The sequence below is a fragment of the Somniosus microcephalus genome, chromosome 1 (assembly GCF_052327205.1).
Source record: "Somniosus microcephalus isolate GS21.2 chromosome 1, FLI_Smic_1.0, whole genome shotgun sequence".
NCBI classification, from domain to species: domain Eukaryota; kingdom Metazoa; phylum Chordata; class Chondrichthyes; order Squaliformes; family Somniosidae; genus Somniosus; species Somniosus microcephalus.
In genome coordinates this window covers 282,532,206-282,548,242 of record NC_140987.1, presented here as the reverse complement: position 1 = coordinate 282,548,242, position 16,037 = coordinate 282,532,206, and positions in this window count along the sequence as shown.

Genomic DNA, 16,037 nt, shown 5'->3' with positions numbered 1-16,037 from the left:
CCAGGTTCGCCGTGTGACTCCCAAGGAGTTGACCTCCTCAGCCACCTGCATCCACACTGCCTTAGTCTGCTTGGGAGGCCTCTTCCTCCCTGAGGAAGGGAAGAGCACCTCCCTGTTGGCCCTAGCCCCATCCACCAATGCCTGCAGGGCCACCTCGTCAAAACGAGGAGCTGATCTGGGCCTCCCGCTTGTCATCTTTCCTGCAGGTCCCTCTTACACCAAATGGAGAAAGTTTGGCAGTCTGCAGAAGAAGCAAGGCTTGCTGTTGATCTTAAATTCAGCAGCAATGATGACATCATCGGAGGCGACTTTCAGTCACGTTGGAAATCAATTGGACAATTAAATTAAAATTGCATCAATCTCCCACAGCCATTAAGATTCGGGTGGATAACACGAAATGCGGATAACACGACACCATCCCGCACCTGAGTTAAAATCCTGCCCGAGCACTTTTGGAAGAGTTTAACTAATCCTACTGGTGTTAGTTGCACAGAATGGAAACAAGGAAATACATTTCTGGGGTACTTGTAATTGCAGTGGGTTCGCACACTGCTCTCTTACCCTCCAGTCCTGGGTGTGAATCCAACTTACAAGATGGAATGAAGTTCTCTCATGTTATTATAATAAAAAATACTTTCGGGCAGTGTCAATTCAGTTACAGTAGGGCACACTTCACCAACACCAGAATCAGGCCCAAGTTTGGTTCCATGGCAATACTGTTACATAGGATTACTTAGAATGTACAGCACAGGAACAGGCCATTTGGCCCAACTGGTCTATGTCGGTGTTTACGCTCCACACAACATCATAAGAACATAAGAAATATGAGCAGGAGAAGGCCATTCGGCCCCTCGAGCCTGCTCCGCCATTCAATAAGATCATGGCTGATCTGATCATTGGCCTCAACTCTGTGGTGTATGTAACCTGTTCCACCTTAAGAGAACTTAAGCCTGTTCCACCTTAAGAGATGTACTGCTTTCTCTGGCTGCTGTATACGTAATACCGGTGGTGACCACCGGTATATAAGTACTGTGTAGTGATATTGTATTTAGTACAGTCCTGACCTCCAACTAGTAAAGACCTGTTGAACTTTATTCTTGTAGTCTGTGTCAGTAATTAATCTTAATACAACTGGAACACACAGACTTAACAGTGGCGACGAGTCCGATTCTTACCCTGCGGCAGTTTATATCCACGGCGGCTTCGTCCACAGAACGGGCGTCGAAGAGAGGCATCCACCCTCATCACCCTGCTGGAAGACACGGCGCGGCAGGCATCGAGAACCCGGAGTGCAGAAGGCATCCTGAACTCGAAGCCTCCATCAGCGGCAGTCAGCTATCTTCTTTCTACCTCGGTGGTGGGTAAGCCGGTCAGCGACGCGAGCAGAAAGTCGGCTGCGTTGGCTGTACAGACGGGGGGAGGAAGACGGAGGAATAAGGGCGGTGAGATCGATCGCGACCGGAGATAAGGGCCGGGCCGCATTCGGGCTGAAAGGCGCAGCGCGGGGACATCGATCGCGGCTGGTGATAAGGGCCGGGCCGCTTTCGGGCCAAAAAGGCGCAGCGTCTGGGGCGACTGAAGGCGCGAGAGCCGCGGTGAAGGCGAACGCAGCCGGTGCTAATAACCGGGCTGCAAGAAGGGCTGCGAGGCGCGACATCGGGGAAGCATGAATGCCCAAGGGAGCTGCGGTGAAGCGGAGACAGCGTCGGGGGAGTTACTAACCGCTGGGAAAGGGGAGCAGCAGCGGCACGCCAAACGCCATTGCAGCCAGTGGGTGAAGACCGCCAAGCGCGGGAAAACCGCCATTTTGTAGGCGGAGGACGAAGACAAGAGCGGGAAGCCGCCATCTTGGGATAAAATAAATTGCAACGATGCCTAAACATGGGAACATTAATACCTTTGATAGCGACATCGAAGATTGGGCCATGTATGTAGAACGCATACAAAATTATTGTAAAGCAAATAAAATCCCAGATGCAGAGAAAGCACTAACTTTATTAAACTTAATGGGTGCGAAGACATACGGGCAATTGAAACACCTTTTATCACCAGATGAACCGGCGGATAAGATGTTCAAGGAGATTGTTACTGTCCTGAAAAATCATCTAAACCCCACGCCGCTGATGCTAGCGGAATGATTTAAATTTTACAGCAGAAGGCAGCTGAAGGATGAAAGCAATGCTGAATATTTAATGGAATTGCGTAAGCTAGCAAAGTACTGTCAGTTTGGAACGGGACTAACAGACGCGCTAAGAGATAAATTTGTGTGTGGATTATTAAAAGAAGATACACAAAAGCGACTGCTCGAGGAGAATGAGCTGACGCTTGAGAAAGCGGTCAGTATGGCAGCAGCACACGAAGCCGCAGCGAGAGGCACGGCAGTAATGCAGCTATGGTCACCGGAACTCAGTACAAATAAATTGGGTTTGAGTACTGTAAAATGTTATCGTTGTGGAAAGACAACAAACGATCAGAACCAGTGTTGGTTTAAAAACCAAGAATGCAGAACGTGTGGCAGGCTTGGCCACATAGCTAAAGTATGCCGGTCAGGAAAGAAGACCAGCAACAAAAAGTCACCGCAAGGAAAATACATAAAGGTGCACAAGGTGACAAAGACCAGTTCGAACGAACAGAAGTCAGATTCAGACACTAGCAGTAATGAACTGGGTAGCTTAAGTGTACACAACGTTTGTAAGAATGCAGATCTCCAGACAATTTGGGTCACTCTTCAGATAGCAGGAGTCCAAGTAAAGATGGAATTGGACACTGGATCGGCATTGACGGTCATGAATAAGAAAGATTACAAAAGGTTATTCCAACATATTCCCCTACGGGATATGGAGATTATATTGAAAACATACACGGGGCAAAGAGTGTACCCCATCGGAAAGATAGAGGTAAAAGTGGCCCACAAGGGCGAAGAAAGCCAAGTAATGGACTTATATGTGCTACCTGAAGGAGGTCCACCACTACTGGGACGGGAGTGGATTAGGAAAATGAATATGGACTGGCACTCCTTAAAAGCACTAACGGTAGATTCCGGGGAAACAGATGTCAAACCTAAACGATTGTCCAAAATATTGGATGATGCTAAAGAGGTGTTCCAGCAAGGACTGGGAACACTGAAAGGAATTATGGCAAACATCAAGATTGATGAACATGCACAACCAAAATTTTTCAAACCCTATGCAATACGACCTACTGTAGAAGCGGAACTGGAAGTGCTAGAACGTTCAGGTGTACTGTCTAAGGTAGATTGGAGTGAGTGGGCTACGCCCATTGTTCCCGTTATGAAACGTCCTTCGAGCAACAAACCAGGAGAGCCAGGGAAGGTTCGCATCTGTGGAGATTTCAAGATCACCGTTAATCCGGTGCTTCACACGGTGCAGTATCCGCTTCCGCGGATTGAGGATATTTTTGCTTCGTTGTCTGGCGGGAAACACTTCACCAAGATAGACCTGGCGCAGGCGTACTTGCAGATGGAGGTTGAAGAAGAGTCACGCCAGTACCTCACGATCAACACGCATAGAGCTTTGTACCGGTATAATAGGCTGGTTTTTGGAGTGGCATCGGCTCCGGCTATTTGGCAGAGGGCCATGGAGCAGGTATTACAGGGAATTCCAGGCACACAATGTTACCTGGACGATATTCTGATTACAGGTGATGGTGATGAAGAACACCTCGCAAACTTGGAACTGGTGCTCAACAGACTGAAAGAGTATGGACTTAGAGTTAATCGGCAGAAATGTGAGTTCTTCCAGAAGCGGATCTCGTACTGTGGTCATGTCATTGACCAGGAGGGGCTTCATAAGTCTCCTGACAAGATAGAGGCAGTTGTAAAGGCTCCCACTCCGGATAATGTCTCTCAGTTGAGGTTGTTTCTGGGATTGATTAACTATTACCATAAGTTTCTACCGAATCTATCCACGGTACTCACCCGCTGAATGCTCTTTTACAGAAGGGGGTACCATGGGAATGGAGCGAAAACTGTAAGAAGGCATTTCGCAAAAGCAAAGAATTGATCACCTCAGAGGAAGTGTTGGCTCACTTCAACCCGACACTGCCTATTCGGTTGGCTTGTGATGCTTCTCCATATGGTATTGGGGCAGTACTCTCACACAAGTTGCCAAATGGCACGGAAAGGCCAGTCGCGTTTGCATCCAGATCATTGACCTCCGCTGAGTGCAACTATGCGCAGATCGATAGGGAGGCTCTCAGCCTTGTATGGGGAGTGAAGAAGTTTAATCATTACCTGCAGGGCCAAAAATTCACACTTCTGACAGACCATCAGCCGTTGGTATCCATTTTTAACCCTAAGAAGGGTGTTTCGGTGATGACAGCACAGCGACTCCAGAGATGGTCCCTTTTCCTAGGGGCACATCAATATCAAATAGAATTCAAAGGTACAAAGCAGCATGGCAATGCTGATGGGCTGTCGCGCCTGCCACTACCTGAAGCAGAAGAGACGACGAAAGTTGACCCTGTTGAGTTATTTCATTCGACCATCATCGAGTGTTTACCAGTCACCAATGCAAGTATTGAAAGAGAAACCAGGAACGACCCGACACTGTCCCGAGTTTACGAGGTGACAGTGAAGGGATGGCCGACACATGGTGATCCTCTGTTACCGGCATTCTCGGCAAGGCGAGACCAGCTGTCCGTCTGCCATGGTACTTTGATGTACAGGACAAGAGTGATTATTCCTCCCAAGTTACAGGAAAGAGTTCTAAAGGAACTGCATGAAGGTCATCTGGGGGGAGTTAAGATGAAAAGTCTTGCTAGGGCTTATGTATGGTGGCCGGGCATTGACCAACAGATAGAGGAGTTGACAAAAAGCTGTGCTGGGTGCCAAAAAGTGCAAAATGCACCTCCGATCGCACCGCTACACCCATGGGAATGGCCTTCAGCCCCATGGCAATGCATACATATTGACTTTGCTGGTCCATTCATGGACTCCATGTTCCTAATTGCGGTGGACGCACATTCCAAATGGCCAGAAGTGATCAAGATGAATACCACTACTTCAGAAAAGACAATTGCGGTGTTAAGAACAATATTCGCAAGGAACGGATTGCCAGAATAGATATGTTCGGACAACGGACCACAGTTCGTGTCGGAAGAATTCCAAAAATTCTTAAAGAAGAATGGGGTGAAACATTATACCTCTGCCCCATATCATCCGGCGACAAACGGGTTGGCCGAGAGATTTGTCCAAACATTCAAAAAGGCAATAAAGGCCATAAACGATGATCAGATTCCGTTACAACACAAGGTGGACAATTTCCTAATGGCATATCGAAACGCCGCTCATGCAGTGACTAACCAAAGTCCTGCCATGATGTTTTATAACAGGAGGTTGTGGTCCAGGTTGGACTTGTTAAAACCAAATGTGCGGAGGGAAGTGGAAAACAAACAGTTCCGGCATATTAATAACAAGTCCACTCGAAGTTTCAACGTAGGACAACCAATGTTGGCAAGGGGCTATGGAAATGAAAAATGGCAGTCCGGAACAATTCGGGCCAGACAAGGACCTCTGATGTACACAGTAGATATTGGTAACAATGTGATAAGGCATCATGCGGATCAACTGGTAGAATTAAGAGCAAGGGTCGAACCCATGGTTGCGACAGAGACAACTGTGGAAGACGTTAATGAACCTGAAGCATCTACCTCGGCAGGGACTGTACCTGATGATGACGTCCAATACATAGGAAACCAACAAGAAGAGTCACCTCAGCAACAAGAATCAGAGACCACTGAAAGGCATTATCCAAACCGAATCAGAAGGCCTCCTGAGAGACTGAACCTTTGAACTGTTTATACCTGAAGTTATATATGTATATATGTTATTATGTTATGTTAAATGGGGATATGACTGTTAAGCTAAAAAGGGAGGATTGTGGTGTATGTAACCTGTTCCACCTTAAGAGAACTTAAGCCTGTTCCACCTTAAGAGATGTACTACTTTCTCTGGCTGCTGTATACGTAATACCGGTGGTGACCACCGGTATATAAGTACTGTGTAGTGATATTGTATTTAGTATAGTCCTGACCTCCAACTAGTAAAGACCTGTTGAACTTTATTCTTGTAGTCTGTGTCAGTAATTAATCTTAATACAACTGGAACACACAGACTTAACAAACTCCACTTTCCCACCCACTCCCCATAACCCATGACTCCCCTGTAGCTTAAATATCTGTCTATCTCCGCCTTGAATATATTCAATGATCCAGCCTCCACAGCTCTCTGGGGTAGAGAATTCCAGAGATTCACGACCCTCAGAGAGAAGAAATGCCTCCTCAGCTCCGATTTAAATGGGTGCCCCCTTATTCTGAAAATATGCCCCCTCGTTCCAGATTCCCCCACAAGGGGAAACATCCTCTCTGCATCTACCCTGTCAAGCCCCCTCAGAATCTTATATGTTTCAATAAGATCGCCTCTCATTCTTCTAAACTCCTTCCACCCTTCTTCATCTAACTCTACCTGCATATCCTTTTCTTCCTTTCTCCCTCATGGGTTTATCTAGTTTCCCCTTAATTGCATCTATGCTACTTGCCTCAACTACACCATGTGGTAGCAAGTTCCACATTCTAACCACTCTCTGGGTAAAGATGTTTCTCCTGAATTCCTTACTGGATTTATTAGTGACTACCTTATATTTGCGTCCTCTAGTTATGGACTCCCCCACAAGAGGAAACACCTTCCCTGATTAATTTCATAGCAGTAGCATTAAAAAAAACATGTTACGGGGCATTTGATGAGATGTAACAGTCACTTCGGGGTAGGTTAGCGTCTTCACTTTCACCAGTGGCTATTAAACCAGAGTCTGCACAATGTCGCTGTGGATCATATGTAGGGTTGGCTAGAAAATTCATATTTCAGTGGGCTTCCTGTTTATTTAAAAATTAAAATGGACAGTAGAATGTTCTGCACCCCATGGTGGGCAGCTGTCACTGTCTCACTGAACTTCCAGCTTCCTTGTGGTTTATGCAGGGAACCGAACAAGATAGAATTTCCTGCAGCTTGAGCAGAGTGAAGGCAATACAGATCATGGGTTACAACCGCTTCCTACTCTTTAAGCTCATCTTATCAGCCTTGGCTCCGTGGGTAGCACACTCACCTCCGAGTCAGAAGGTTGTGGCTTCACATTCCCACTCCAGAGACTTTGAACACAAAAATCTAGTCTGACACTCCAGTGCAGTGCTGAGGGAGTGCTGCACTGTCAGAGGCGCCGTCTTTCGGATGAGACTTTAAACTGAGGCCTCGTCCGCCCTGTTGGGTGGATGTAAAAGATCCCATGGCACTATTTCGAAGAAGAGCAGGGGAGTTCTCCCCGGTGTCCTGGCCAATATTTGACCCTCAACCAACATAACAAAAACAGACTATCTGGTCGTTATCACATTGCTGTTTGTGGGAGCTTGCTGTGCGCGTTTCCTACATTACAACAGCGACTACACTTCAAAAAGTACTTCATTGGCTGCAAAGTGCTTTGGGAGGTCCTAAGGATATGAAAGATGCTGTATAAGTGCAAGTTTTTCTTTTTTTTGGCCATGGTGCCGCTAACTTCTGATATATTCCAGAAATTATTAAAAGTACATCAGGAAAGCAGTCCAGTCCAGAAGCTGAGAAAATGCATTCCTCTGAACAATTTAATATTAAGATGCAATGTAATTCTGTGGTGGATGGAATCCCTCCCACTCAGAGATCACCGAATCAGCAGGGGAGGGACAGAAAGTGCAGGCCACAGTGTGGTTTGTTTGTATTAATAAGAAGCAATTAGAAAAAAATACTCGGAACATTAAAGAACCTGAGTGAGTGAGCCATAAACCAGAGATATCATTACTGCATCTATTATTCTATTTCCAATTCAGATCTTTAGTTTAATTTTCTCAACCGCAAGACTTTTAACTTTGCTTTGCATCCAGATTAACCCTGCCCTCCATTATTCACTTTTAGTTAGGCATCCCATCCACGATATTCTACTCTGTGCGTGGGTTTTAATGAATTCATAGATGCACTTTACAAATAACGCTTTTACAAATATGTTATGATGAATGTACAGAGGATTGATTCATTGAGGCCTGTATTTCATTATTAATTTGTTGCTGTACCTTGGAAATAATATTTGCCTGACCTTCAATACCACTTGGTACATGGATTGAAATGAAGTTGGAGACTGCAGTTATTATACGGAATACACATTACATTGCCTGGATGCTAAATAATCTGTGGTGGCAGTAATTGGTAGAACACTGTGGAATTTAAAATTAAATAGCCGTGGAGAATTTTAAATGGAAAGGAAAACTGTGACTTGGCTCTAAATTTAACTGTATCTGTACAGTACTATCGATACATGTACAAGTCTTTACTCTGTCATTACCTCGTTTCAAGGTTGACAAGACATGCCATGGTGCAGTTATACAAGTGATGGTCACTCTCGAGGACCTTGGCTTTGTGGCCATTCTTCTAATGAAGTGTAGCAGGATATTCCACTGTGGTGGGCAACACAGCCAAGCCAAATTCAACAACAACAGCTAGCATTTATTTAGCGCCTTTAGCTTAGTAAAATGTCCCAACATGCTTCACAAGAGTGTGATCAAATAAAATTTGACACCAAGCCACACAAGGAGTTATTAGGACAGGTGACCAAAAGCTTGGTCAAAGAGGTAAGTTTTAAGGAGCGCCCTAAAGGAGGAAAGAGAGGTGGAGAGGTTTAGGGAAGGAATTCCAGAGCTTAGGGCTCAGGCAGCTGAAGGCACGGCCACCAATGGTGGAGCGATGAAAATCAGGGATGCTCAAGAGGCCAGGATTGGATCATCCACAATGCACATTTTTCAGCAGGCGGCATTAGACAGTGATCTGGAGCTGAAACTTAGCTAATTTCCTTCCTCTTCTTAGCCCATGAATGCCGAGACCAATTTGCACTCTCCAACAATCACCTTGACTGAGATCAGCTAACTGAACACAAAGGGGAATTGAATGTAGGGCCTTTCTGTTCTATATGTTTAACAGCACTCTGGGCAGTGCCTTAACCTCTCAGGTTACTTTAGCTGGTGTCATATTCTCCTCCTTGTGTCTCTGTTCAAATCAGTGTGAAGGAGTGAAATTACTCTGTGCCATAGTAGTGTATGAAATTATTTTGTCCAATATTTTTATAATTCAGATTGCTCCAGATAATTCTTTCCCATGCCTAGCACAAAATCCAGATGCTATAGTCAGGCTATGATAACCTTGGAACTGAAACAAGACCTTTTGTGCAAAGCAATCTGGGATAATATACCCTGGAAAACAAAATACCTATTTATTATTGCTGGATTTACATGTAAGATCTCCATATTTGTCCACATCACTTCTGCAGGCAATTAATATCATATGAAAATGTTGTACAGGAAAAGACCAGCTGGTCCACTTAGCCTGTCCCATACAATAATGATACTTCTCCTAGTCGATTAGACGGCCTAACTGGATTATTCACAGTCAGCCATTTGCATAAGCAAGTAGTAACAGTGGCCCTGATCTTATATGGGAGAGCCGCTGGGAGCGGGGGAGTCCGACATCGTGTGGGAAACCCGGAAGTATGTTCAGCGCGTCTGTCAGTGGATTTTTAACGCGGGTTCTCGACGAGCCTGGAACTTGGGTTGCATTCCATTCCTTGTTGATCAAACGTGGCAATCACACAAGTCCATGCAGGCCTTCAACAAAGGCTTGCACACTCTGGATGCCACCTTAAATAGGATGAATGATACCCTAGGCTTGGCCTTGAGGAGCCCCACTAGTCTGCAGCAAAGTGTTCTCCAGCACAGTGATAGCAGTGAAGGGCGGCTGGGCCATGATTAGGGTGATGGGACTCCACTCAAAGCGTTTCCACTTCTCACGCGTTGCCCTCCCCACCCTCAGTCAGTACCTGACATGCTGCCTCCTGTCCCGATGGCCGAGTCTGTCACTGCACAGCTGCAAGTGGAGCAGTCTTTGGCAGGGCACTCACGGGCTCCAAAACCCAGAGGACGTCAGCCAAGAGCATCTCAACAGTCAGAGCAGGTGTCTGAGCAGCCTGCTTCTACCTCTGCTAAAGCCATGGGGGTTGCACCACGTAGGAGCGCTAGGAAAAGGAAGATTAAAGATATGTAGTTGCACAAGAATATGCACATGGATGTCTTAGACATTGCTATATTGTTAAGTTTCTGTTCTTTACTTGAAGCATATAAATATTATTCTTTTGCACCACTTTCCCATCTTGCATATTCTTCATTGCTGGCTGGCAAGTGTCCTTTCAAGTTGTTTGATGATGAATGGGAAAACATGAATTGACAGTGACCAATGAGGGGATGTGAAAGGGGTGGTTGGCTGTTTGCAGGACTGCTTTTTTTGGGGGGGCGCAGAAAAGTGGCTTTTGTATGTGGTTGTGAGATGGGTCCACTGGTGGAAACTAAGTGAACCTCGCAATAATCAGGGCATCCCGGAGATGTGCGCAGCAATGTACGCAGCTGGTGGTGCATTGCCCTCATCACCTTCCTCCTCCTCGTCTTCCTCCTCCTCCTCCTCCTCCTCTTCCTCCTCCTCCTCCTTGGAATCCTCTGAAGAGGATGTACGTTCTGCGCCTTGGTCCTCCAGCAGGTTGAAACCTCACTGCTGGGCAATGTTGTGTTGAGCACAGCACACCACGACCATTCTGGAGACACTGGCTGGTGTGTACGGAAGGGCATCTCCAGATCTGTCGAGGTACCTGAAGCGCATCTTCAGCATACCGATGGCTTGTTTGATGACACATCTGGTGGTGATATGACATTCATTATAGCACTCTTGTGCATAACTCCTCGGGTTTCTGAGAGGTATCATCAGCCACATTTTAAGTGGGTATCCCTTGTCTCTGAGCTGCCAGCCGATAACTCTGCTTTCAGTTGTGAAGATGTCAGAGAGGTTGGATTGCCGGAAGGCCGAAAGCATCAAGGCAGCTGCATAAATATCTTTTTATGGTTGCAGACGAGCTGCATATTGATGGAGTAGAAGCCCTTGTGGTTCACAAAGACTCCTAGGTGATCTTGGGCTGCCCTACTTGCCACGTGCGTGCAGTCGATGACACTCTGCACCTGTGGGACGCTAGCCAGAGAGGCAAACCCGAGTGCCCCTCCTTCTGACTGACATCATCGCAGGCAAAGTTAACATAATTGGTGGCCCTGGCGAACAACAATCAGTCACCTGTCTTATGCATTTGTGGGCCGCTGACTGGGAAATCCTGCAAATGTCTCCGGCAGAGCCCTGGAAAGAGCCCGATCCCCAAAAATTGAGGGCGTTGGTGACTTTGACAGCCACTGGTAAAGTGTGGCCACCAGGTCCAGCTGGCTACTGGTCTTCTTCCACCACGCTCAGATGTCTGCCAGCACCTGATGCGACAACCTGAGCCTCCTGAGACAAGTCGAGGAAACTGATCCTCTGCCTGTAGAGCATCTGTACTGGGTATGGTCTCCTGTGAGCAGCCCCTCTCTGCCCCACCCGCCTCTGCCCCACCTCCTCTGCCCCTCCCCCCTCTGCCCCTCCCCCCTGCCGCTCCCCTCTCTGCCCCTCCCCTCTCTGCTGATCCCCCCTCTGCCGCTCCCCTCTCTACTGATTCCCCCTCTGCCGCTCCCCTCTCTGCTGATCCCCTCTCTGCCGCTCCCCTCACCACTGATCCCCTATCTGCCGCTCCCCTCTCTGCTGATCCCCCCTCTGCCGCTCCCCTCACCACTGATCCCCTATCTGCCCCTCCCCTCTCTGCTGATCCCCCCTCTGACGCTCCCCTCACCACTGATCCCCTATCTGCCGCTCCCCTCACCACTGATCCCCCCTCTGCCGCTCCTCTCTCTGCTGATCCCCCCTCTGCCGCTCCCCTCACCACTGATCCCCTCTCTGCCGCTCCCCTCTCTGTTGATCCCCTCTCTGCTGATCCCCCCTCTGCCGCTCCCCTCTCTGCTGATCCCCCCTCTGCTGCTCCCCTCACCACTGATCCCCTCTCTGCCGCTCCCCTCTCTGTTGATCCCCTCTCTGCTGATCCCCCCTCTGCCGCTCCCCTCTCTGCTGATCCCCCCTCTGCCGCTCCCCTCACCACTGATCCCCTCTCTGCCGCTCCCCTCTCTGTTGATCCCCTCTCTGCTGATCCCCCCTCTGCCGCTCCCCTCTCTGCTGATCCCCTCTCTGCCGCTCCCCTCTCCACTGATCCACTACCTGCCGCTCCTCTCTCTGCTGATCCCCTCTCTGCTGATCCCCTCTCTGCCGCTCCCCTCTCTGTTGATCCCCTCTCTGCCGCTCCTCTCTCTGCCACTCCCCCTCTGTGTTCCCCTCTCTGCCGCTCCCCCCTCTGCCCCTCCCCTCTCTGTTGATCCTCGCTCTGCTGCTCCCCCCCTGCCGCTCCCCTCTCTGCTGATCCCCTCTGCCGCTCCCCTCTCTGTTGATCCCCTCTCTGCCGATCCCCTCTCTGTTGATCCCCTCTCTCTGCCACTCCCCCCTCTGCCGCTCCCCTCTCTGCTGCTCCCCACTCTGCTGATCCCCTCTCCTGTGCAGCCACAGGTCTGTGACCAGCAGGCCACTGCTGTTGCTGCTTCTGTTGCTGGCCATCTTAGTCCTCATCTCAGGTCCAATCAAATGCAGCATAAGCGGCACCCATCCTGATCTGATAGACCAGACCTCGAAAGTGTAGAAAGTAAACTATCAGCAAAAGTACTGTGAACACCTTTTCTCACAAGCTGGTAAGAAAGCAACTGTGAGTACTGAATATGTAGTGCCATATTTCCCTGAGATTGATTGACCCCCTCAATTGCTGATGTGTTCTCACCTTGCTTTCACTGGCGAGTTTCAGGAAGTCTGGGAAACCTGTGGATCATGTGTTAAGCTGAAAAATCTGTGTCAATATCACTGTAATTGAGCGATTAACTTATGTTAATTGCCAACCCGCCTCTTCAGAGGGGGTTGTGAGCACACAGCCTAATGCGCTGGAGTGAAACCCGGAAGTCGGCGGGTTGGAGCCGGCTACCTCATGTGCTGTCAATTTCACCAGCTTTAACCCCCCCACCCACTCCCAAACCCACACGCCCCTACATGTTAAAAGTCCCCACAATGAGTTCTTGTCATCGGTCTAATAACACAGCAGCTTTGAACCAATTCACAAAAGGATTGAACAAACACACCCTCAGTTGAGTCCCTTTAATTTGCTTTCTTTGCAGATCTTTTCAACAAAAGAGAGACAAGCACCTTTCAGAAGTGGAGTAGGCACCTAATACCTACCAGTTACCGTCTTTTTTGGAATCAGGTAGACTTTTTAATTTATAGAGCTGCACCTTGCCTCCACATGTATTACAGCTTGGTCATTGTTAAACAAAGAGAGCATTGACACCATTGTGTCAGCCAATGAGTTGGAGGCAGGGTGGGATTTACGGCAGGACTTACAGTCTACAGAGTCTAATTAAAAAGAGTTACCATGAACAAGCGTGTGGTTACAAACTTTTCCTTGTGTGAATATAAACAAGTCTACAGTAAATAGCTCATTATAGCTCCTCATGACGTATGAGGAGAGATTGGGTCGATTGGGCTTATACTCGCTGGAGTTTAGAAGAATGAGAGGTGATCTCATTGAAACTTATAAAATTCTGACAGGACTGGACAGACTAGGTGCAGGAAGGATGTTCCCGATGGTCGGGGAGTCCAGAACCAGGGGTCACAGTCTAAGGATAATAGGTAGGCCATTTAGGACAGAAATGAGGAGGAATTTCTTCACCCAGAGAGTGGTGAACCTGTGGAATTCTCTACCACAGAAGGCAGTGGAGGCCAATACATTAAATATATTCAAGAAGGAGTTGGATATATTTCTTAAGGCTAAAGGGATCAAGGGGTATGGGGAGAAAGCAGGTACTGAATTTGGATGATCAGCCATGATCTCATTGAATGGCGGAGCAGGCTCGAGGGGCCAAATGGCCTACACCTGCTCCTATCTTCTATGTTTCTATGTTTCTATATATTTCATTAACATGCACTCACATGTCTATTGTAAAAGATTCACACATTTTGCCATGTAATGCGCGCACTTCTGTATAAATTTTGATATCTATTCGGCTTGAGTCTTCACTTCACTGAAATACCAGTTGCTTCATCTGAAAATCTGTCTTCCATTCCGGGTATTCTGTTTGCTTCTTACAAATCATTCTCACATCTGTGACAAATCTATATACATGCATGCTGCTTCTGATTGATCTGTCAGAAAGACTGCAAAGCATAGAGTACTTGTGAAGAATCGCAACTTTGATCACAACAGGAGAATGTGATGAGGTTACAGAAAATCTACTAATGTGCTCTTCTATCTGTATTCTTAGTGTGTCTGTCCTTCTGGTTCTTGGTAGGATTCCTCTATTTGTCCTCTCCAGATTGGAAAGACTTGGTATTTGAAGAGTGCCTCAATGTATCTCGGAAACTGATGTGCCTCAATAATTCCGAGACTTGATGTTAGCGAAACAAAACAAGGCTTTTATTAACTTAGAAGGTAACATGTAGTGGAGAGAGGTATCTTCCATCCGGAGGGCTGCAGTACTGGATATGAGGCCAGACTGAGCTTGCTTACATAGGGGCCAGGTATGGGCGGAGCCCTACACACAACACATTCCAATATACAATACAATGGTGAGGAAACGGAACTGAGGGAAGGGAAATGAAACTGAAACCGACCACAGTCACAGGCAGTGATGAATGGAATATTTCATCACATTCACCCCTTCTATAGATTTAGTCTGTTCGGGGGTTTGATAGTCCTCTGCGACCGACGTGGCTGTTGCGGTGCCGCGGGTGTCGGCTGGGTGTCCCCGGAAGCCTCCTGGGTCTCTGCCGGGGGTGCCGCCAGGGTGGTTGAAGGGGTAGTTGGTGGGGGTGCCGTTGGTCGATGTTCTTCCGGGGGTGATGAAAGAGTAGTGGGTGGGTAAGAGTTGCTGCAATCGTTGTCGCTGCTATCGCTGTGGTTGTTGTCGTTACCGGCTGGGGCGACATCTTTTATGGACACGGTGTCCTCCCTTCCGTCGGCGTGCCGGACATATGCGTATTGGGGGTTGGCGTGGAGTAGGTACACTGGCTCCACGAGAGGGTCCATCTTGTGGCCCCTCACATGCCTTCGCACGAATACCGGACCTGGGGTGGAGAGCCATGACGGCATGGATACGCCTGAGGTGGATTTCCGGGGAAAGACAAACATTCGTTCATGAGGCGTGGCATTAGTGGCAGTACACAATAGCGACCGTATCGAATGGAGCACATCCGAGAGGACTTCCTGCCAGCGGGAGATAGGGAGGCCCTTGGTCCTTAGAGCTAGAGTGACTGCTTTCCATACTGTCCCGTTCTCTCGCTCCACTTGGCCGTCACCCCGGGGGTTGTAGCTGGTGGTACGGCTCGTGGCGATCCCCCTGGACAGCATGTACTGGCGTAGCTCTTCACTCATGAAGGACGCCCCCCTATCCGTATGGATGTAGCTCGGCATACCGAACAGGCAGAACAGGCTGTTGAGGCATTTAATGACCGTGGCGCTGGTCATGTCTGGGCAGGGGAAGGCGAATGGGAACCGGGAGTATTCGTCCACAATGTTCAGGAAGTAAACATTGCGGTCAACGGACGGGAGGGGGCCCTTGAAATCTAAGCTGAGCCGCTCAAAGGGCCGTGTAGCTTTGATTAAGTGGGCTCTATCTGGGCAGTAGAACCGAGGCTTGCACTCAGCGCAAGTGCGGCAGTTCCTGGTCAGAGACCGAACTTCCTCAATCGAGTAGGGTAAGTTACGGGACTTTATGAAGTGGAACAGCCTCGTGACCCCTGGGTGGCAGAGGTCGTTGTGGAGGGTCTGTAGCCGATCCCCGGTGGCGCTGGCACACGTCCCTCGTGAGAGGGCGTCAGGGGATTCGTTAAGGGCCCCTGGCCGGTAAATGATGTCATACTCGAAGGTGGAGAGCTCGATCCGCCACCTAAGAATCTTATCATTTTTAATCTTCCCCCTCTGTTTATTATTGAACATAAACGCTACCGACCGCTGGTCGGTAAG